The sequence below is a fragment of the Pleurodeles waltl genome, chromosome 5, assembly GCF_031143425.1.
Source record: "Pleurodeles waltl isolate 20211129_DDA chromosome 5, aPleWal1.hap1.20221129, whole genome shotgun sequence".
In the NCBI taxonomy this organism is placed as follows: domain Eukaryota; kingdom Metazoa; phylum Chordata; class Amphibia; order Caudata; family Salamandridae; genus Pleurodeles; species Pleurodeles waltl.
The window spans coordinates 1,340,958,015-1,340,981,481 of record NC_090444.1 but is presented as its reverse complement, the minus strand read 5'-3'; the positions used below and the strand labels follow the sequence as shown (position 1 = coordinate 1,340,981,481).

General features: G+C 40.4%; 1 protein-coding gene across 2 annotated transcripts in view; it reads right to left on the bottom strand.

Annotated features, from left to right (window-relative positions):
* The window catches only part of CYB5R4 (cytochrome b5 reductase 4), a 1,010,997-nt gene that overhangs the window by 651,328 nt on the left and 336,202 nt on the right, over positions 1 to 23,467 (bottom strand). The gene's annotated exons all lie outside the window — the stretch shown is intronic.

Here is a 23,467-nt window from a genome sequence, read left to right as displayed (position 1 = left end):
CCGTAAAACGGGGACTTGGATTCAGCTTTCTCTGACAATACAAGCATAGCTGCTTATTGCTAGCTAGAGACACACACCTATTTCTACAAAGGCGTATAACTATTCAGGTATTCCAGTATATATAATAGTGTGTGCTGTACCGCATTTAATAGATATCCTCACCTGTGCTCGGTCTTTTTACCTTACAGCTGTTTGTTCTTTTACTGGTTCGCTTATACATATATATTTTTTATTTTTTGCAGACTGGGCCCTTAGGGACCCCATGATATCACCATCTGGTGTACGGACACACCATATGACCTGTCTTCATATATATGACAAGCCATAAAGTATAATAAAAGTAATGCAAGCCATACTATATGGCAAGAACTGATCCTATATAGTGGGTAGGTAGACCTTTTTTCCTTTCCCTCCTACCTCGCTATTGTATCTGACCTATTTCAGTCCTTAACCTTACAATATCACAAACGCTTTACATTGCCTCTCTCCTCCAGATTCGAAAATGTACTGTTGGGGCACAAGAAGCCCTACTGAAACTAGTCTTTTTCCATACTTGAACCTATGAGGTAATAGTGATCTCTCTAACTATTAACTTTCTTCATGCTTGCCTCACCAATATGGTCTGTCACACACGATGTTTTCCATGCATGTACTCTTTTAGGGTTTATAAACAACTAGAGGAAAAAGGGTTTCCTTTACATACTTCTTTACTGGATAGAGAAAACCACTCTCACCCACACTTGAAAGAACATATACTAAATAAATAAATTCTTTTTGTTTTTCTCTTTTTATTCACGATCACCGTATTCTATATTAAATAGCATGTGTCATTTTCCTGCTTGGTCCAACTATGGGGTATCTCATATATCTAAATATCTATATACACCGAAGAGCTTTATCCCTTATGCTAAAATTTGCATCCATTTGTGGAATATTCACACGTGTATCACTTATTTTCTTGTTTTTATCCTTTTCTTTTATTTTTATGTGAATAACTATATAGACAAGCATTGCTATTTGTTTATGTTTCAGCCTTGAAAAAGTCCGCAAGGACGAAACACGTGTTGGCTGTTTTCTGATCTTGGATTAAAAGTACCTTTTGAAACTCTACTTGGATTACATATTTATTATACAGACTTTGAGTGCCCTGGTCCTCTTCTTTTTTCATTTTGTACCTAACAGCACAGGAAATAGGTGGTCCCTATTGGGTTCCGTGTGTTATTCTGTGTATCTGTGAAACCCGTGGTGGTTGGGTTTTCTTGACCAGGTTGGCACCATGCCCCAAACATACGCTGTACGACTTCGAACTTGATTGGATTTAGATGTGCGACAAGAGCATCAACCACTTTCTTTTTTAAAAAAACGTTTACTAATCGCAAATTGATGCTGTACGCACTCTGCCTTTATCTAATTCTTTATGTAACAATATTGACACTAGTTATCTGTACCCTATATGACAGCACGTATTACATAATTGTTTAAACTGACATTTTCTAACATCATCTAGCATATTTAAAATGGATAAATTTGATGATAATAGAGATACCCTGCTAAAAGAACTATTCCAGAATAATTCCCAGGCCAATGTATCCTGCACATCCACCACAACACACGAAGGTCTTAGAACCAAATTTATTAAATTGGAACGACTTAGAAAACAGGAACTCTCACGTTGGTGGGATTATACAATCTTACAGAAATATATGGAAAATCAACAGACCCCTAGGGGTCTGAGGGTCATTCTATTCCCATCATTTGACGACCTTAGCCCAGAATTACTCAAAGAATGGGAACAACTACTAATTGCTTCATCATACGGAATGATGGACATACTTATTCGCGATGCCAAAGCAAAAAGGGACAAACTCCTACAGGATATCGAACTGTTAGAAAAGGAGATTGATAGCATAGACTCACCTGACACTAAGAAAAAAAACTTTAACATCCTTAGAGATGTCTTACAAAAACACCAACTATATATTAAGGACAAGAAACTGCGTAAACTCAGGAGAGATGACAGTGACTACAAAAATGGAAGGGTTTTTACGTTTGCACGTAAATATGATAATACAAAATCTGACACACATAAGGAATCAGCTGGCATTCTTAAAAATCTTCCTCTGTCCAACCCTACGACAAGCGACACAGATGCTTCTAGCATATCCAGTGGGATGAGTGAGGATATGAGGGACAAAACACCATTACCCACCTCCACACATAGGTCACCTTTTTTATTGGAGTTAGAAAGGTTCCGGAGGGGTCAAAAACAACCTCAGAAGAGAGACGCGGGCACCGCAAGACCACCAGACGAGGGAAACACAAACACAAACAGTCGAGTAGAGGGGGTAGCCACGCGCTCCAGCACTCGCAATGTCCAGCATTGATAGACGATGGTACATCAGGTGTTGATACTCCCGACTCCATTGGCATTGTTAACCTATCCTCCAAAATTCTTAACCAAGAACAAACTAACATCTTGAAAAAAGGCTTGGGATTTGTACCGACCATTCTTCCAGACTTCACGCAACTTCATATCAGCCTTTTTAACTTCATTCGTAAATGTAAACTATACAAATTTTTTAAGGACTCGAATACCCCTGTCCGCCCACTCATCACGGGTCACCACACCCCTAGTACTATGACTATTAAAGACGTCAAAGATATACAAACGTTGCTATCAATAGAACATACGGATGGCCCCTTACCATCACTTGCTGAGATCCTTACGGATCTCAACATAGACCCTAACATCAGAAGTTTCAGCGGTCTAAAGACCACGTCCAAATTTACACCTGTGATTCCCAGGGATTATGCTATTGACTCTTTCTACAGAAAGATCACTAGTGATCTTTATCACATGGAAGAACAATATGCTTTGGGACATAAATCCATCCCTTCACACAACATTACTCTAGCTGAAAAAAGAGCCATCTATTCCCTATCTAGTTGCAATGACATAGTCATCAAGGAAGCAGATAAGGGTGGTAACATCGTTATTATGGACAGGAAAGACTATATATCCGAAGTAGATCGTCAATTATCGGATTGCACAGCGTACCACAAGCTCACCTCTAATCCTATGTCAAATGTGAATAGATGCATCCTACAGAAGTTACAAACATTCCTGAACCTTGACTTAATCTCGGATATGGAGTTCAGATATCTTTATAACTACACACCCACCATACCTTGCATGTATGTTCTACCCAAGATACACAAAATGGGTAATTTTCCCCCTGGCAGACCTATCATCTCTGGTATTGGCTCCCCAACGGAAAAACTGTCGGAGTACATTGATATCTTTTTACAGCCCTTTGTCCAAAACCTACCCTCTTTTATCAGGGATACTAAAGATCTACTATGCAAAATTGCGGACTATGAGTGGACGGAAGGCCACTTTTTGGCCACATTAGATGTTACTTCTTTGTATACTAGCATCCCTAGATCGGAAGGTCTCATGGCCATACAACATTTTCTAGACACTAGGGATGCCTCCCTACTTGACCACTCCAATATGCTTATTGACCTTATACAAATGGTCCTAGACAATAACATCTTTATGCATAATGGTCTATGGTATCGCCAGATACAAGGAGTGGCGATGGGGGCCAAATTTGCCCCTTCATACGCTAACCTATATATGGGGTATCTAGAGAAAACACATGTGTGGCGTGCCTGTCCATCAATTTTGACGCAACACATCCTATATTGGGGCAGATACATAGACGATATCCTAGTCTTCTGGTCAGGTGATGTAGCTACTTTTACTCACTTCACAGAACATTTAAATAACAACAGGTATAACATCAAATTTACTCATGAAGTTAGTTCTTCCTCAATAAATTTCCTGGATCTCACCATTTATATCAAGCAGGGCAAAATCTGTACTAAACTTTTCAGAAAACCGACAGCCTGTAATGCAGTACTTCATGCTACGAGCTCACATCCCAAACCCCAAATTGATGCCATTCCATATGGAGAAAGTACCAGAATACGACGTAATTGTAGTGAACACCTAGTCTTTAAAGAAGAACTATTCAACATGGAACTTCGGTTCAGACACAGAGGCTACCACCCTCAGATCATAAAAAAGGCATGCAATAAGATCTTGAAAACTAAACGTTCTGACCTACTTATGAATTCAAAAAAGAAGGATCCACATGAACGTATTTCTCTTGTCATAAGACACAGTGCACTCAGCTCCCGAATATTTAAAACTGTACGTAAACACTGGTCACTGCTCTTAACGGACGATGTGCTCAAAAAAGGCCTTACCATGAAACCTAGCATAATCTATAAGAGGGGTACTACCCTACGGGACCAGCTATGCCACAGTTTTCTGCCCCCAGTCAACAACGATACTTGGTTACCCAAACCGCCACCAGGCACCTATAAGTGTGGTCACTGTAATATCTGTGGCTACATCAAAGACAAGACACTGGGATTCCAATATAACACCCAGGTCGAACATAAAATCAAACATTTTATTAATTGCAACACGAGCTACGTTGTGTATTGCATTGTGTGCCTATGTGGACTCATCTATGTAGGTAGCACCATCCGCCCCCTGAAGGAGAGAATCCAAGAACATTTGAGAGCCATCCGAACACACAATGCCAACTATCCATTTGCGTCTCATTACAATGAGCAACATGGACAAAGGGAAGTCCTGGACATTACCATACATGGAATAGATTCCTTAAGCAAAATGCCCCGTGGGGGCAACCGTACCCTGGCTCTGAGACGCTTAGAAAGCAGATGGATAATTAAATTACGGGCTGTCGAACAGGGCTTGAATATTCACAAAGATCTCCATGTATTTCTGTAAACTACCGCAACCTGAACTCACAGCTCTGTGTTTTTTGACTCCATTGGTGGGACACAAAAAAACTTTTGGATGAATGTTTTCTTTGAGGTTGAGTTTCCAGTAAACATCTGTTCTCTTCATATTGTCTCTTCATACTAGATCATTTTAAATGTTTTCTTGTATCATTGATGTACCTTGTGATTCATCTTGGGTACCATAGTATGTTTCTATTCGGTTCACAATATGGAACCCCCCATCATCTTCGAACATGGTATTAAGCCTATTACCACTAAGATTTGTACTTTATATCAACGGCTTTGATGTTTTGCCTTCATTTGTACATGTGAAATGTATTGACTGTAACCTTCTCCGTTCTGTACTAAGATAATGAATTCATCGAGTGTATTGTATTCGTTTATATATGAGCATTGTAAACATGCTGAGAGCTATTATCTTATTTCTATGCTTATCTCTATAATGCAAAAGGAAAGAGAAAAGTCTGTTTTTTATGGTCCATCTAAATTATTATAGCTGTTTTGGGATTTAGACTATTTTGGAGGACACATAATCACATGGTTTTGTGTAATATGTCACTGCTCCCCCACCATCTGTAGATTCGTGACTGTTTTCCAAAAATATGGGACTTATCTTCTTTAACACCAGTTTGATAATGGTAGTACCACGTAAGCATGTTTGTTTTTGGGAACATTGTTCCTTTTTCCTTTGCCTCTGTTCACCCTTCACAACACTATTAAGTCACGATATTTCTCTCCTATCTCTCCGTGTGTTTTCAATCTTTTAATACTGCCGTAGTCCCTAATTTGAGATATGTCCCGTTTAAACCTCTTCAAATGGGCTTTTTCAGTATATTCAGACAGTTTCTTATCTGCCTAGCGCACTACCAATATGGCGTCCGCCGACGCCCGTTTACAGCCAGGGCACGTTCAGGTGCCCTATTCATGTTTGGCCATAGTCCTCTTTCTATCTTCAGAGTGCGCGCATATAGACGCCGACACTCGGAGAGACGAACACCTTATGGACGGCACGGAAGCGTTATCACGCGCTTCCCCTCTCTACTCTTCACACCGACGCTACCAAACGTACGGTGCTTTACAGAAATAAGGTATGTTACTTTACTAGCTGCCCTAGGGCACTTGCACTTTTCGAACTTTTTGAGTTAAACTTACGTTAACCCCCAAGGGGGTAAACTCGCTATGTTTTTATCTCTCTTTGTCCTCCGTAAAACGGGGACTTGGATTCAGCTTTCTCTGACAATACAAGCATAGCTGCTTATTGCTAGCTAGAGACACACACCTATTTCTACAAAGGCGTATAACTATTCAGGTATTCCAGTATATATAATAGTGTGTGCTGTACCGCATTTAATAGATATCCTCACCTGTGCTCGGTCTTTTTACCTTACAGCTGTTTGTTCTTTTACTGGTTCGCTTATACATATATATTTTTTATTTTTTGCAGACTGGGCCCTTAGGGACCCCATGATATCACCATCTGGTGTACGGACACACCATATGACCTGTCTTCATATATATGACAAGCCATAAAGTATAATAAAAGTAATGCAAGCCATACTATATGGCAAGAACTGATCCTATATAGTGGGTAGGTAGACCTTTTTTCCTTTCCCTCCTACCTCGCTATTGTATCTGACCTATTTCAGTCCTTAACCTTACAATATCACAAACGCTTTACATTGCCTCTCTCCTCCAGATTCGAAAATGTACTGTTGGGGCACAAGAAGCCCTACTGAAACTAGTCTTTTTCCATACTTGAACCTATGAGGTAATAGTGATCTCTCTAACTATTAACTTTCTTCATGCTTGCCTCACCAATATGGTCTGTCACACACGATGTTTTCCATGCATGTACTCTTTTAGGGTTTATAAACAACTAGAGGAAAAAGGGTTTCCTTTACATACTTCTTTACTGGATAGAGAAAACCACTCTCACCCACACTTGAAAGAACATATACTAAATAAATAAATTCTTTTTGTTTTTCTCTTTTTATTCACGATCACCGTATTCTATATTAAATAGCATGTGTCATTTTCCTGCTTGGTCCAACTATGGGGTATCTCATATATCTAAATATCTATATACACCGAAGAGCTTTATCCCTTATGCTAAAATTTGCATCCATTTGTGGAATATTCACACGTGTATCACTTATTTTCTTGTTTTTATCCTTTTCTTTTATTTTTATGTGAATAACTATATAGACAAGCATTGCTATTTGTTTATGTTTCAGCCTTGAAAAAGTCCGCAAGGACGAAACACGTGTTGGCTGTTTTCTGATCTTGGATTAAAAGTACCTTTTGAAACTCTACTTGGATTACATATTTATTATACAGACTTTGAGTGCCCTGGTCCTCTTCTTTTTTCATTTTGTACCTAACAGCACAGGAAATAGGTGGTCCCTATTGGGTTCCGTGTGTTATTCTGTGTATCTGTGAAACCCGTGGTGGTTGGGTTTTCTTGACCAGGTTGGCACCATGCCCCAAACATACGCTGTACGACTTCGAACTTGATTGGATTTAGATGTGCGACAAGAGCATCAACCACTTTCTTTTTTAAAAAAACGTTTACTAATCGCAAATTGATGCTGTACGCACTCTGCCTTTATCTAATTCTTTATGTAACAATATTGACACTAGTTATCTGTACCCTATATGACAGCACGTATTACATAATTGTTTAAACTGACATTTTCTAACATCATCTAGCATATTTAAAATGGATAAATTTGATGATAATAGAGATACCCTGCTAAAAGAACTATTCCAGAATAATTCCCAGGCCAATGTATCCTGCACATCCACCACAACACACGAAGGTCTTAGAACCAAATTTATTAAATTGGAACGACTTAGAAAACAGGAACTCTCACGTTGGTGGGATTATACAATCTTACAGAAATATATGGAAAATCAACAGACCCCTAGGGGTCTGAGGGTCATTCTATTCCCATCATTTGACGACCTTAGCCCAGAATTACTCAAAGAATGGGAACAACTACTAATTGCTTCATCATACGGAATGATGGACATACTTATTCGCGATGCCAAAGCAAAAAGGGACAAACTCCTACAGGATATCGAACTGTTAGAAAAGGAGATTGATAGCATAGACTCACCTGACACTAAGAAAAAAAACTTTAACATCCTTAGAGATGTCTTACAAAAACACCAACTATATATTAAGGACAAGAAACTGCGTAAACTCAGGAGAGATGACAGTGACTACAAAAATGGAAGGGTTTTTACGTTTGCACGTAAATATGATAATACAAAATCTGACACACATAAGGAATCAGCTGGCATTCTTAAAAATCTTCCTCTGTCCAACCCTACGACAAGCGACACAGATGCTTCTAGCATATCCAGTGGGATGAGTGAGGATATGAGGGACAAAACACCATTACCCACCTCCACACATAGGTCACCTTTTTTATTGGAGTTAGAAAGGTTCCGGAGGGGTCAAAAACAACCTCAGAAGAGAGACGCGGGCACCGCAAGACCACCAGACGAGGGAAACACAAACACAAACAGTCGAGTAGAGGGGGTAGCCACGCGCTCCAGCACTCGCAATGTCCAGCATTGATAGACGATGGTACATCAGGTGTTGATACTCCCGACTCCATTGGCATTGTTAACCTATCCTCCAAAATTCTTAACCAAGAACAAACTAACATCTTGAAAAAAGGCTTGGGATTTGTACCGACCATTCTTCCAGACTTCACGCAACTTCATATCAGCCTTTTTAACTTCATTCGTAAATGTAAACTATACAAATTTTTTAAGGACTCGAATACCCCTGTCCGCCCACTCATCACGGGTCACCACACCCCTAGTACTATGACTATTAAAGACGTCAAAGATATACAAACGTTGCTATCAATAGAACATACGGATGGCCCCTTACCATCACTTGCTGAGATCCTTACGGATCTCAACATAGACCCTAACATCAGAAGTTTCAGCGGTCTAAAGACCACGTCCAAATTTACACCTGTGATTCCCAGGGATTATGCTATTGACTCTTTCTACAGAAAGATCACTAGTGATCTTTATCACATGGAAGAACAATATGCTTTGGGACATAAATCCATCCCTTCACACAACATTACTCTAGCTGAAAAAAGAGCCATCTATTCCCTATCTAGTTGCAATGACATAGTCATCAAGGAAGCAGATAAGGGTGGTAACATCGTTATTATGGACAGGAAAGACTATATATCCGAAGTAGATCGTCAATTATCGGATTGCACAGCGTACCACAAGCTCACCTCTAATCCTATGTCAAATGTGAATAGATGCATCCTACAGAAGTTACAAACATTCCTGAACCTTGACTTAATCTCGGATATGGAGTTCAGATATCTTTATAACTACACACCCACCATACCTTGCATGTATGTTCTACCCAAGATACACAAAATGGGTAATTTTCCCCCTGGCAGACCTATCATCTCTGGTATTGGCTCCCCAACGGAAAAACTGTCGGAGTACATTGATATCTTTTTACAGCCCTTTGTCCAAAACCTACCCTCTTTTATCAGGGATACTAAAGATCTACTATGCAAAATTGCGGACTATGAGTGGACGGAAGGCCACTTTTTGGCCACATTAGATGTTACTTCTTTGTATACTAGCATCCCTAGATCGGAAGGTCTCATGGCCATACAACATTTTCTAGACACTAGGGATGCCTCCCTACTTGACCACTCCAATATGCTTATTGACCTTATACAAATGGTCCTAGACAATAACATCTTTATGCATAATGGTCTATGGTATCGCCAGATACAAGGAGTGGCGATGGGGGCCAAATTTGCCCCTTCATACGCTAACCTATATATGGGGTATCTAGAGAAAACACATGTGTGGCGTGCCTGTCCATCAATTTTGACGCAACACATCCTATATTGGGGCAGATACATAGACGATATCCTAGTCTTCTGGTCAGGTGATGTAGCTACTTTTACTCACTTCACAGAACATTTAAATAACAACAGGTATAACATCAAATTTACTCATGAAGTTAGTTCTTCCTCAATAAATTTCCTGGATCTCACCATTTATATCAAGCAGGGCAAAATCTGTACTAAACTTTTCAGAAAACCGACAGCCTGTAATGCAGTACTTCATGCTACGAGCTCACATCCCAAACCCCAAATTGATGCCATTCCATATGGAGAAAGTACCAGAATACGACGTAATTGTAGTGAACACCTAGTCTTTAAAGAAGAACTATTCAACATGGAACTTCGGTTCAGACACAGAGGCTACCACCCTCAGATCATAAAAAAGGCATGCAATAAGATCTTGAAAACTAAACGTTCTGACCTACTTATGAATTCAAAAAAGAAGGATCCACATGAACGTATTTCTCTTGTCATAAGACACAGTGCACTCAGCTCCCGAATATTTAAAACTGTACGTAAACACTGGTCACTGCTCTTAACGGACGATGTGCTCAAAAAAGGCCTTACCATGAAACCTAGCATAATCTATAAGAGGGGTACTACCCTACGGGACCAGCTATGCCACAGTTTTCTGCCCCCAGTCAACAACGATACTTGGTTACCCAAACCGCCACCAGGCACCTATAAGTGTGGTCACTGTAATATCTGTGGCTACATCAAAGACAAGACACTGGGATTCCAATATAACACCCAGGTCGAACATAAAATCAAACATTTTATTAATTGCAACACGAGCTACGTTGTGTATTGCATTGTGTGCCTATGTGGACTCATCTATGTAGGTAGCACCATCCGCCCCCTGAAGGAGAGAATCCAAGAACATTTGAGAGCCATCCGAACACACAATGCCAACTATCCATTTGCGTCTCATTACAATGAGCAACATGGACAAAGGGAAGTCCTGGACATTACCATACATGGAATAGATTCCTTAAGCAAAATGCCCCGTGGGGGCAACCGTACCCTGGCTCTGAGACGCTTAGAAAGCAGATGGATAATTAAATTACGGGCTGTCGAACAGGGCTTGAATATTCACAAAGATCTCCATGTATTTCTGTAAACTACCGCAACCTGAACTCACAGCTCTGTGTTTTTTGACTCCATTGGTGGGACACAAAAAAACTTTTGGATGAATGTTTTCTTTGAGGTTGAGTTTCCAGTAAACATCTGTTCTCTTCATATTGTCTCTTCATACTAGATCATTTTAAATGTTTTCTTGTATCATTGATGTACCTTGTGATTCATCTTGGGTACCATAGTATGTTTCTATTCGGTTCACAATATGGAACCCCCCATCATCTTCGAACATGGTATTAAGCCTATTACCACTAAGATTTGTACTTTATATCAACGGCTTTGATGTTTTGCCTTCATTTGTACATGTGAAATGTATTGACTGTAACCTTCTCCGTTCTGTACTAAGATAATGAATTCATCGAGTGTATTGTATTCGTTTATATATGAGCATTGTAAACATGCTGAGAGCTATTATCTTATTTCTATGCTTATCTCTATAATGCAAAAGGAAAGAGAAAAGTCTGTTTTTTATGGTCCATCTAAATTATTATAGCTGTTTTGGGATTTAGACTATTTTGGAGGACACATAATCACATGGTTTTGTGTAATATGTCACTGCTCCCCCACCATCTGTAGATTCGTGACTGTTTTCCAAAAATATGGGACTTATCTTCTTTAACACCAGTTTGATAATGGTAGTACCACGTAAGCATGTTTGTTTTTGGGAACATTGTTCCTTTTTCCTTTGCCTCTGTTCACCCTTCACAACACTATTAAGTCACGATATTTCTCTCCTATCTCTCCGTGTGTTTTCAATCTTTTAATACTGCCGTAGTCCCTAATTTGAGATATGTCCCGTTTAAACCTCTTCAAATGGGCTTTTTCAGTATATTCAGACAGTTTCTTATCTGCCTAGCGCACTACCAATATGGCGTCCGCCGACGCCCGTTTACAGCCAGGGCACGTTCAGGTGCCCTATTCATGTTTGGCCATAGTCCTCTTTCTATCTTCAGAGTGCGCGCATATAGACGCCGACACTCGGAGAGACGAACACCTTATGGACGGCACGGAAGCGTTATCACGCGCTTCCCCTCTCTACTCTTCACACCGACGCTACCAAACGTACGGTGCTTTACAGAAATAAGGTATGTTACTTTACTAGCTGCCCTAGGGCACTTGCACTTTTCGAACTTTTTGAGTTAAACTTACGTTAACCCCCAAGGGGGTAAACTCGCTATGTTTTTATCTCTCTTTGTCCTCCGTAAAACGGGGACTTGGATTCAGCTTTCTCTGACAATACAAGCATAGCTGCTTATTGCTAGCTAGAGACACACACCTATTTCTACAAAGGCGTATAACTATTCAGGTATTCCAGTATATATAATAGTGTGTGCTGTACCGCATTTAATAGATATCCTCACCTGTGCTCGGTCTTTTTACCTTACAGCTGTTTGTTCTTTTACTGGTTCGCTTATACATATATATTTTTTATTTTTTGCAGACTGGGCCCTTAGGGACCCCATGATATCACCATCTGGTGTACGGACACACCATATGACCTGTCTTCATATATATGACAAGCCATAAAGTATAATAAAAGTAATGCAAGCCATACTATATGGCAAGAACTGATCCTATATAGTGGGTAGGTAGACCTTTTTTCCTTTCCCTCCTACCTCGCTATTGTATCTGACCTATTTCAGTCCTTAACCTTACAATATCACAAACGCTTTACATTGCCTCTCTCCTCCAGATTCGAAAATGTACTGTTGGGGCACAAGAAGCCCTACTGAAACTAGTCTTTTTCCATACTTGAACCTATGAGGTAATAGTGATCTCTCTAACTATTAACTTTCTTCATGCTTGCCTCACCAATATGGTCTGTCACACACGATGTTTTCCATGCATGTACTCTTTTAGGGTTTATAAACAACTAGAGGAAAAAGGGTTTCCTTTACATACTTCTTTACTGGATAGAGAAAACCACTCTCACCCACACTTGAAAGAACATATACTAAATAAATAAATTCTTTTTGTTTTTCTCTTTTTATTCACGATCACCGTATTCTATATTAAATAGCATGTGTCATTTTCCTGCTTGGTCCAACTATGGGGTATCTCATATATCTAAATATCTATATACACCGAAGAGCTTTATCCCTTATGCTAAAATTTGCATCCATTTGTGGAATATTCACACGTGTATCACTTATTTTCTTGTTTTTATCCTTTTCTTTTATTTTTATGTGAATAACTATATAGACAAGCATTGCTATTTGTTTATGTTTCAGCCTTGAAAAAGTCCGCAAGGACGAAACACGTGTTGGCTGTTTTCTGATCTTGGATTAAAAGTACCTTTTGAAACTCTACTTGGATTACATATTTATTATACAGACTTTGAGTGCCCTGGTCCTCTTCTTTTTTCATTTTGTACCTAACAGCACAGGAAATAGGTGGTCCCTATTGGGTTCCGTGTGTTATTCTGTGTATCTGTGAAACCCGTGGTGGTTGGGTTTTCTTGACCAGGTTGGCACCATGCCCCAAACATACGCTGTACGACTTCGAACTTGATTGGATTTAGATGTGCGACAAGAGCATCAACCACTTTCTTTTTTAAAAAAACGTTTACTAATCGCAAATTGATGCTGTACGCACTCTGCCTTTATCTAATTCTTTATGTAACAATATTGACACTAGTTATCTGTACCCTATATGACAGCACGTATTACATAATTGTTTAAACTGACATTTTCTAACATCATCTAGCATATTTAAAATGGATAAATTTGATGATAATAGAGATACCCTGCTAAAAGAACTATTCCAGAATAATTCCCAGGCCAATGTATCCTGCACATCCACCACAACACACGAAGGTCTTAGAACCAAATTTATTAAATTGGAACGACTTAGAAAACAGGAACTCTCACGTTGGTGGGATTATACAATCTTACAGAAATATATGGAAAATCAACAGACCCCTAGGGGTCTGAGGGTCATTCTATTCCCATCATTTGACGACCTTAGCCCAGAATTACTCAAAGAATGGGAACAACTACTAATTGCTTCATCATACGGAATGATGGACATACTTATTCGCGATGCCAAAGCAAAAAGGGACAAACTCCTACAGGATATCGAACTGTTAGAAAAGGAGATTGATAGCATAGACTCACCTGACACTAAGAAAAAAAACTTTAACATCCTTAGAGATGTCTTACAAAAACACCAACTATATATTAAGGACAAGAAACTGCGTAAACTCAGGAGAGATGACAGTGACTACAAAAATGGAAGGGTTTTTACGTTTGCACGTAAATATGATAATACAAAATCTGACACACATAAGGAATCAGCTGGCATTCTTAAAAATCTTCCTCTGTCCAACCCTACGACAAGCGACACAGATGCTTCTAGCATATCCAGTGGGATGAGTGAGGATATGAGGGACAAAACACCATTACCCACCTCCACACATAGGTCACCTTTTTTATTGGAGTTAGAAAGGTTCCGGAGGGGTCAAAAACAACCTCAGAAGAGAGACGCGGGCACCGCAAGACCACCAGACGAGGGAAACACAAACACAAACAGTCGAGTAGAGGGGGTAGCCACGCGCTCCAGCACTCGCAATGTCCAGCATTGATAGACGATGGTACATCAGGTGTTGATACTCCCGACTCCATTGGCATTGTTAACCTATCCTCCAAAATTCTTAACCAAGAACAAACTAACATCTTGAAAAAAGGCTTGGGATTTGTACCGACCATTCTTCCAGACTTCACGCAACTTCATATCAGCCTTTTTAACTTCATTCGTAAATGTAAACTATACAAATTTTTTAAGGACTCGAATACCCCTGTCCGCCCACTCATCACGGGTCACCACACCCCTAGTACTATGACTATTAAAGACGTCAAAGATATACAAACGTTGCTATCAATAGAACATACGGATGGCCCCTTACCATCACTTGCTGAGATCCTTACGGATCTCAACATAGACCCTAACATCAGAAGTTTCAGCGGTCTAAAGACCACGTCCAAATTTACACCTGTGATTCCCAGGGATTATGCTATTGACTCTTTCTACAGAAAGATCACTAGTGATCTTTATCACATGGAAGAACAATATGCTTTGGGACATAAATCCATCCCTTCACACAACATTACTCTAGCTGAAAAAAGAGCCATCTATTCCCTATCTAGTTGCAATGACATAGTCATCAAGGAAGCAGATAAGGGTGGTAACATCGTTATTATGGACAGGAAAGACTATATATCCGAAGTAGATCGTCAATTATCGGATTGCACAGCGTACCACAAGCTCACCTCTAATCCTATGTCAAATGTGAATAGATGCATCCTACAGAAGTTACAAACATTCCTGAACCTTGACTTAATCTCGGATATGGAGTTCAGATATCTTTATAACTACACACCCACCATACCTTGCATGTATGTTCTACCCAAGATACACAAAATGGGTAATTTTCCCCCTGGCAGACCTATCATCTCTGGTATTGGCTCCCCAACGGAAAAACTGTCGGAGTACATTGATATCTTTTTACAGCCCTTTGTCCAAAACCTACCCTCTTTTATCAGGGATACTAAAGATCTACTATGCAAAATTGCGGACTATGAGTGGACGGAAGGCCACTTTTTGGCCACATTAGATGTTACTTCTTTGTATACTAGCATCCCTAGATCGGAAGGTCTCATGGCCATACAACATTTTCTAGACACTAGGGATGCCTCCCTACTTGACCACTCCAATATGCTTATTGACCTTATACAAATGGTCCTAGACAATAACATCTTTATGCATAATGGTCTATGGTATCGCCAGATACAAGGAGTGGCGATGGGGGCCAAATTTGCCCCTTCATACGCTAACCTATATATGGGGTATCTAGAGAAAACACATGTGTGGCGTGCCTGTCCATCAATTTTGACGCAACACATCCTATATTGGGGCAGATACATAGACGATATCCTAGTCTTCTGGTCAGGTGATGTAGCTACTTTTACTCACTTCACAGAACATTTAAATAACAACAGGTATAACATCAAATTTACTCATGAAGTTAGTTCTTCCTCAATAAATTTCCTGGATCTCACCATTTATATCAAGCAGGGCAAAATCTGTACTAAACTTTTCAGAAAACCGACAGCCTGTAATGCAGTACTTCATGCTACGAGCTCACATCCCAAACCCCAAATTGATGCCATTCCATATGGAGAAAGTACCAGAATACGACGTAATTGTAGTGAACACCTAGTCTTTAAAGAAGAACTATTCAACATGGAACTTCGGTTCAGACACAGAGGCTACCACCCTCAGATCATAAAAAAGGCATGCAATAAGATCTTGAAAACTAAACGTTCTGACCTACTTATGAATTCAAAAAAGAAGGATCCACATGAACGTATTTCTCTTGTCATAAGACACAGTGCACTCAGCTCCCGAATATTTAAAACTGTACGTAAACACTGGTCACTGCTCTTAACGGACGATGTGCTCAAAAAAGGCCTTACCATGAAACCTAGCATAATCTATAAGAGGGGTACTACCCTACGGGACCAGCTATGCCACAGTTTTCTGCCCCCAGTCAACAACGATACTTGGTTACCCAAACCGCCACCAGGCACCTATAAGTGTGGTCACTGTAATATCTGTGGCTACATCAAAGACAAGACACTGGGATTCCAATATAACACCCAGGTCGAACATAAAATCAAACATTTTATTAATTGCAACACGAGCTACGTTGTGTATTGCATTGTGTGCCTATGTGGACTCATCTATGTAGGTAGCACCATCCGCCCCCTGAAGGAGAGAATCCAAGAACATTTGAGAGCCATCCGAACACACAATGCCAACTATCCATTTGCGTCTCATTACAATGAGCAACATGGACAAAGGGAAGTCCTGGACATTACCATACATGGAATAGATTCCTTAAGCAAAATGCCCCGTGGGGGCAACCGTACCCTGGCTCTGAGACGCTTAGAAAGCAGATGGATAATTAAATTACGGGCTGTCGAACAGGGCTTGAATATTCACAAAGATCTCCATGTATTTCTGTAAACTACCGCAACCTGAACTCACAGCTCTGTGTTTTTTGACTCCATTGGTGGGACACAAAAAAACTTTTGGATGAATGTTTTCTTTGAGGTTGAGTTTCCAGTAAACATCTGTTCTCTTCATATTGTCTCTTCATACTAGATCATTTTAAATGTTTTCTTGTATCATTGATGTACCTTGTGATTCATCTTGGGTACCATAGTATGTTTCTATTCGGTTCACAATATGGAACCCCCCATCATCTTCGAACATGGTATTAAGCCTATTACCACTAAGATTTGTACTTTATATCAACGGCTTTGATGTTTTGCCTTCATTTGTACATGTGAAATGTATTGACTGTAACCTTCTCCGTTCTGTACTAAGATAATGAATTCATCGAGTGTATTGTATTCGTTTATATATGAGCATTGTAAACATGCTGAGAGCTATTATCTTATTTCTATGCTTATCTCTATAATGCAAAAGGAAAGAGAAAAGTCTGTTTTTTATGGTCCATCTAAATTATTATAGCTGTTTTGGGATTTAGACTATTTTGGAGGACACATAATCACATGGTTTTGTGTAATATGTCACTGCTCCCCCACCATCTGTAGATTCGTGACTGTTTTCCAAAAATATGGGACTTATCTTCTTTAACACCAGTTTGATAATGGTAGTACCACGTAAGCATGTTTGTTTTTGGGAACATTGTTCCTTTTTCCTTTGCCTCTGTTCACCCTTCACAACACTATTAAGTCACGATATTTCTCTCCTATCTCTCCGTGTGTTTTCAATCTTTTAATACTGCCGTAGTCCCTAATTTGAGATATGTCCCGTTTAAACCTCTTCAAATGGGCTTTTTCAGTATATTCAGACAGTTTCTTATCTGCCTAGCGCACTACCAATATGGCGTCCGCCGACGCCCGTTTACAGCCAGGGCACGTTCAGGTGCCCTATTCATGTTTGGCCATAGTCCTCTTTCTATCTTCAGAGTGCGCGCATATAGACGCCGACACTCGGAGAGACGAACACCTTATGGACGGCACGGAAGCGTTATCACGCGCTTCCCCTCTCTACTCTTCACACCGACGCTACCAAACGTACGGTGCTTTACAGAAATAAGGTATGTTACTTTACTAGCTGCCCTAGGGCACTTGCACTTTTCGAACTTTTTGAGTTAAACTTACGTTAACCCCCAAGGGGGTAAACTCGCTATGTTTTTATCTCTCTTTGTCCTCCGTAAAACGGGGACTTGGATTCAGCTTTCTCTGACAATACAAGCATAGCTGCTTATTGCTAGCTAGAGACACACACCTATTTCTACAAAGGCGTATAACTATTCAGGTATTCCAGTATATATAATAGTGTGTGCTGTACCGCATTTAATAGATATCCTCACCTGTGCTCGGTCTTTTTACCTTACAGCTGTTTGTTCTTTTACTGGTTCGCTTATACATATATATTTTTTATTTTTTGCAGACTGGGCCCTTAGGGACCCCATGATATCACCATCTGGTGTACGGACACACCATATGACCTGTCTTCATATATATGACAAGCCATAAAGTATAATAAAAGTAATGCAAGCCATACTATATGGCAAGAACTGATCCTATATAGTGGGTAGGTAGACCTTTTTTCCTTTCCCTCCTACCTCGCTATTGTATCTGACCTATTTCAGTCCTTAACCTTACAATATCACAAACGCTTTACATTGCCTCTCTCCTCCAGATTCGAAAATGTACTGTTGGGGCACAAGAAGCCCTACTGAAACTAGTCTTTTTCCATACTTGAACCTATGAGGTAATAGTGATCTCTCTAACTATTAACTTTCTTCATGCTTGCCTCACCAATATGGTCTGTCACACACGATGTTTTCCATGCATGTACTCTTTTAGGGTTTATAAACAACTAGAGGAAAAAGGGTTTCCTTTACATACTTCTTTACTGGATAGAGAAAACCACTCTCACCCACACTTGAAAGAACATATACTAAATAAATAAATTCTTTTTGTTTTTCTCTTTTTATTCACGATCACCGTATTCTATATTAAATAGCATGTGTCATTTTCCTGCTTGGTCCAACTATGGGGTATCTCATATATCTAAATATCTATATACACCGAAGAGCTTTATCCCTTATGCTAAAATTTGCATCCATTTGTGGAATATTCACACGTGTATCACTTATTTTCTTGTTTTTATCCTTTTCTTTTATTTTTATGTGAATAACTATATAGACAAGCATTGCTATTTGTTTATGTTTCAGCCTTGAAAAAGTCCGCAAGGACGAAACACGTGTTGGCTGTTTTCTGATCTTGGATTAAAAGTACCTTTTGAAACTCTACTTGGATTACATATTTATTATACAGACTTTGAGTGCCCTGGTCCTCTTCTTTTTTCATAAAGTTGGAAGGGGCTTGCCTGTGTAGACGTCAACACTTAAGGTGACCATCTCAAATGCAGTCTGTTTTATAGGAAACCAACGGAAGGCTGAACGTGGCCCAAGATGCACGTTGATGTATTATTTCAATGGGTCAAATGCTCTTATGTGGCTTATGCAGTAACTCCGCATACAGGGAGATCGAATCGCTTCATTTAGAGTTGAAAAAGTTTACAATGACTCTAGCTCTCAATAGGACAGCAATACATAACATAATTTCTTGGCATACTTCAGCCTTTAGTTCATGATTTGACAACTGTGCTGATTCTTTCTGAAATGCTATGCACAAAGGCGACCCCAAGACTTCTGACTATGGCACTAGAGGAAAACATGTCTTTTCATTTGTCTGGAGATGATACTTAGCAGTGGGTGTGCCCGAACAGTTAAAAAGGATCCTAAAACAAGAATCTCAATCTGGATAGATTAAATTACAGCCAGCTACTGAATATAGATTGATCAATCACAGCCACGAATTTTATCAAACATTAGTATTGATCTGTGGACTGGTGACCTTAATATACAACTATGTGTCAACAATGAGCACTGACAATTGACTACTATTTGGACGTCCCGTGTGTCACCCTGAAAAGAATACCTGCCTTGCACCAACTGAAGCAAAGTGGTTCTGTCTGTGAAAAACAGTGAACCGTCCATTGGTAGGCTTCAACACAGGAACCTCTTGTACAGCCTGCAGCACAATATAATGGGTAATCAGTAGAGCAATCTCTGGTTGTTCCTTAAAATAAAGCCGTAACAAGCGGCAAACGTGTGTCCAAATTCGACTGTAAACCTTGCACCACTTGCAGTGTTTTGGTGACAAAGAATAGAAATAATTTATACACATAACAAAGGAAAGAAATGGTTCCAAAAAACATGTGAATTCTAATGTTGTTTTACAGGTTTAGCCTCAAGGAGGATAATTCTTTTTAGGTGCTTTTTCCAGAGATGCCAGACCCAGTGAGGGCTAAGATAGCATTCCCTTACAGCTGTTTTTAGGTCTTGGTTATAGACAGCCTTAAGCAGAAATATTATTTCCAACATACAACAAATATTAACAATGGGTTTTGGGTCAGGCCATTGCTCACGATTGGATGGATTTATTTTCTTTCTCAGTTTTATCAGCTTACCAGCTTCCTTCCCTATTCATGTGTCTGTCCCACCCAGCAGTGTTTCGATCTCATGGTGTTCTCATTGGTTGACTTGTTTTCTGCCACTGCTGACATCATATGCATTCAGTTAATTACTTTTTAGGTCGACACCTACCAAACAGCGCAGCTGTCCGGTTTGCTAACAACATCTTAGGGACATTTATAAAGCTTCCCTGGGAAAGCCCATTGGCTTTCTAACTCACATTTGCTTGCTTTCTGCTTTTAAATCTTCTTATCTTGTCACATTTTCTGTGCATTCAAAGACCGAGGTCAAATGTCAGGCTCTGTCTTCCAGGGAGCTGTTTACTTTTCTTTCTCTGACTTCAAAGTGAGAGGATTTATCATGCTTGCCATTGGGGGGAGTGGTTGAGGAAGGTTGTACTATGTTATTTTTTCTAGCACACAACAAAATGTAAATGTCTGTAAGTGAACTGTGCAGCTATTTCAGAATATATCAGATATAGAAAAGCACAAATGCAGCACATTTTGGTAATTCTGAAGTGCGGTGGACTCAAATATTTTCTATACAGTCAAATCAAAACACTAGGTGATGACATTTCCTCACATTTGTGCAGTGTATACTTTTATCAGTAAAATTAGATGTCTGTGCAAATGCAATGGTCATATCAATTGAAGATGTGTTGTCTGTAATGACAGTGTCCTACCATTCCATACATATTCCACTCTACGCCATTCCACTCTAGTCTGCACCACTCCACACTAGGCCACTCCACAATGTGTCACTGTACTCTACTTTGCACCACTCCCCTCTACACCACTTCACTCTATGCCTCCCTAATCTACACCACTCTACCCTATGCCAATGCACTTTACCTCCAAACTAATCTACTATGCACCACTGCACTCTACACCACTTCACTCTGAATCACTCCCCACTATGCCACTCTACTCTGCACTCTAAGCCAATGCACTCTACTCTGTACAACTTTACTCTCCGCCAATCTGTTCTACGCCACTCTAATCTACTCTGCACTTTACTGTTCACCACTGTACTCTACCGTGCATCTCTCCATTCAACTCTGAAACGCGCCACTCCGCTTGATGCCACTCTACTCTACTCTGCATTACTGCGCTCTACGCCAATTCACTCTACACCACTTTACTCAAACCAATGCACTCTATGCTACTGCACTATAGGTCAATCCCAATCTACACTGCACTCTACACCATTGTGTTCTAGGTCACTGCACTCTACTCTGCATCACTGTACTCTAGATCACTGCTCTGTATGCCGCTCTATGCCAATGCACTTTACGCTACTCTAATATACACCACTGCATTTTACGACAATCTACACTGCAAAACTGTACTCTCTGCCACTGAACTCTGTCACTGCACTCTACTCAGAACCACTCTACCCAAGGCTACTCTACTCTAAACCACTGCACTCTACATCAATGCACTAAACATCACTTTACTCAAAACCAATGCACTCTATGCCACTGCTGTCTGAACCACTGTACTCTGAGCCACTCTGCTCTGCACCACTCTATGCTGTAAGACTGCACTGTCCACCACTGCATGCTACACCAATGCACTCTATGCCACTCCACACCATTGTGCTCTGTCACTGTAATATATGCCACTCTATTCTACTTTGCATCACTCTATGTGTCTGCATTCTGCACCACAGCACACGCCTCTGCACTCTACACCACTGAACTCAATGCCACTCTACTCTACACCACTGCACTCCAAGCCATTGCACACTATGCCACTGTACACCATTGCACTTTATGTCACTGCACTCTATAACACTCTATTCTACTCTGCACCAATGTACTCTAGGTCACTGCTCTATGCACCACTCTACACAACTCTACTCTCTGCAACGGCACTCTTCTCTGCACCACTCATCTCTACGCCACTCTAGATCAATGCACTCTGTGCCACTACAGTCTGCATCAATCCATGCCACTCTAATCTATTCTGCACCATTGCGCTCCATGCCACTGCACTCCAATCATTCTACTCTACCCTGAACCACTCCATGCTGCTTCACTCTACTCTGAAACAATCTACTCTATGTCACAGCACTATACGCCACTGCAATCGACTCTGCCCCACTGCACTCTTTGCCACTCTACGTCACTGCACTATATGCCATTCTACTCAGTCACTTCACTCTACAACAATGCACTCTACACCACTTTGCTAAAAGAAATTATGCACTCTACGCCACTCTACTCTACACCAGTGCACTCTACACCACTATGCTTGTCACTTCACTCTACGCCACTGAACTCAATGCCACTCTCTTCTGCTCTGCACCATTGTACTCTATGCCACTGCTCTCTACACCACTCTACTCTGCATCACTCTATGCCAGTGCACTCTATGCCACACTTCTAAATACACAACTGCACTTTACAACTGTCTACTCCGCAACACTGCACTCTACGCTGCAGCACTCTACTCTAAACCACTGAACTCTATGGCAATGCACTCATTCACCACTTTACTCAAAACCACTGCACTCTACATCAACTATTCTGCACCACTGCACTCGACGACACTATACTCTACTCTGCTACACTCTATACCACTGCACGCTATGGTACTCTATTCTACTTTACATCACTGTACTCTGTGCCACTGCTGTCTGTGCAACTCTACTCTGCAAGACTGCACTCTCCATCACTGAACTCGCAACTCTACACTGCACCAGTGCACTCTACGCCACTGCAGGCTACACCACTCAACACTATTACACTCTACACCACTCTGTTCTACTCTGTACCACTGTACTCTATAACACTCTATTCTACTCTGCACCACTGCTCTCTGCACCACTCTACTCTATGCCACTGCACTCTATACCACTGCACTCTACTCTGCAAGACTGCACTCCACCAATGAACTCAACATCACTACTCTGCACCACTGCACTCTACACCACTGCATACTACACCACTCTATTCTACTCTGCATCACTGTTCTCGTCACTACTTTACTCTGCA